Source organism: Polypterus senegalus, chromosome 14, assembly GCF_016835505.1.
Source record: "Polypterus senegalus isolate Bchr_013 chromosome 14, ASM1683550v1, whole genome shotgun sequence".
NCBI classification, from domain to species: domain Eukaryota; kingdom Metazoa; phylum Chordata; class Cladistia; order Polypteriformes; family Polypteridae; genus Polypterus; species Polypterus senegalus.
The window spans coordinates 14867411-14869854 of NC_053167.1; positions in this window are offsets into that span (position 1 = coordinate 14867411).

Consider the following 2444-nt stretch of genomic DNA (forward strand, 5'->3'; position numbering starts at 1 on the left):
ATTAGCCATTATTCTGTCAATCCCTTCAGCATTTTTGTTTTGTAAAAGCATTGATCAGCAGAAGCAGCAAGCAGCCTTCTATCCCATCCCCCGCCTTGTTACGCTCCTTATCTGTATGTGAGGTGCCTGGGATTGTATAGGGTAAATGATACATTATATCTTTTATTTGGAATACATGGAATACATGCATTTTATATGTTCCATGTCTACAAAAATCTTTGTAGGTTTAAAGGAAATGCGAGAAATGTAAAAATGCTGAACACATACCTAAAGCAGAACATTTTTCCATGTTATACTAATAATGTAGAAAAGTGTATAATGTGTGAAGACTTTAGTCCAAATCTATACTAATAAAAGGCAAAGCCCTCACTGACTCACTCACTCACTCACTCACTGACTCACTCACTCACTCACTCACTCACTCATCACGAAATCTCCAACTTCCTGTGTAGGTAGAAGGCTGAAATTTGGCAGGCTTATTCCTTACAGCTTACTTACAAAAGTTAAGCAGGTTTCATTTCGAAATTCTACACGTAACGGTCATAACGGTCGATAATGGTGGACAACGTCCGCCATGTTGAACTTTCTTATTTACGGCCCCATCTTCACAAAATTTGGTAGGCGGCTTCCCTGCGCTAACCGAAACCGATGTACGTACTTATTTCGATGGTATGACACCACTGTTGGCCACCATATTGAACTTTCCAAACGACACTAATTATACAACTTCCCGTGTAGGTAGAAGGCTGCCCCCATCTTCACGAAATTTGGTAGGTGGCTTCCCTGTGCTAACTGAAACAGATGTACGTACTTATTTCGGTGGTATGCGCCACTGTCGGCGGCCATATTGAACTTTCCAACGTTACTAATTCTCCAACTTTCCGTGTAGGTAGAAGGCTGAAATTTGGCAGTCTCATTCCTTATAGCTTACTTGCAAAAGTTAAGCAGGTTTCATTTTGAAATTCTATGTGTAACGGTCATAACAGTTGACAACGTCTGCCACATTGAACTTTTTTATTTATGGCCCCATCTTCATGAAATTTGGTAGGCGGCTTCCCTGCGCTAACCGAAACCAATGTACGTGCTTATTTCGGTGGTATGATGCCACTGTCGGCCGCCATATTGAACTTTTCAATAGTCTTTGTTACTTATGGGCCCATCTTCAAGAAATTTGGTATGTGGGTTCCCAATGCTAACTGAATCCTACTTATGTACATATATACGTCCATAGCCTGCAGCTCGGTCACTGTGTGAGGCAGCGTTGGGTCCCCCATCTCAACACCTCTCACATTGTTGGCTGCCTGCCTATATAAGGCCGTCCGTCGCTCTGGTCTCTACATTCCCTTCCTTGTTTCGCCATGGGATTCACGCCTCCCTGCTGATAACTACAGCCTTTTTATTTAATCCATGGCTTCTCCGCTGTTTTATTGTTCGTTTATTACGATTATAGTTATTGTGTAGGTATTTTAGACTTACTTTACATTGTTCAGGTACCCATTTCCTTTATCATTCCAACCATACCCCCATTAACATGTCTATAGAGGTGATCACCATCGATCAAAGAACTGTCACTTACCGAGTGGTTTCCATGCCCGGAGATGGCACCTACCTTTTCCATTCTCTTTGTTACATATTGCACGGCCATATCAGGCTCACTCTTGATATCTGGAGGAACATTGTATCTTATGTATTGAATGAATGGGACAGGTTCAAGGTGTGGACTGATGACGGTACAAGAGATAATTATACTACACAGGAGCACTATAAGCGTGAAATGCTTAAGCCCTTCACCTATGGTTCTGCATGTGAGTTGATGGCTTCCACTGAATTGTTCGGTTGTCGCTTTTAAGTGTACCAAAATGGCCAAATATTTTACACCTTTCGACAACCGCCAATGCCTCTTAAACATCTTAGATTCACAGGTGACGATTTCAGTAGTGGACACTTTAATGTTTATGAATGTTTAAACTCTCAAAAGCTGGATGTGAAGTTATCGATGAAACCGGTTGTATGCTTACAATGCTTGACAGTTGGCGAATGTCACTTCAACACAAGTCCTGCAAATGCTGTTGTAACTGAAGCAAACCATGAAACTAAAACCAATTTTGACAGCAGCAATCCAAGCTGTGAGATTTGAAACAAGATTATTGCTCACATGGCCAACTGTACGTTGCATGCTCAAGAGTAAGCTCAGCGCACAGCTTGGTCATATTACAATCAGAGGGCTGAACTCACAATGTGGCATACAAAGAGATCCTTAAATAATTATTGGCATATTTTCCCTCAGTTTAAAAAGGTTTAATTTTCTTCTTAATAAAAATTCTAAGGCAGTACTTCGCCACTGCGAAGCGCGGGTATTTTGCTAGTATTAAATAAACACATGTGATTTTTTTCAAGAATATAACCAAAGAAAAAAAACGCATTCAGTTTACACGGAGCCCTGT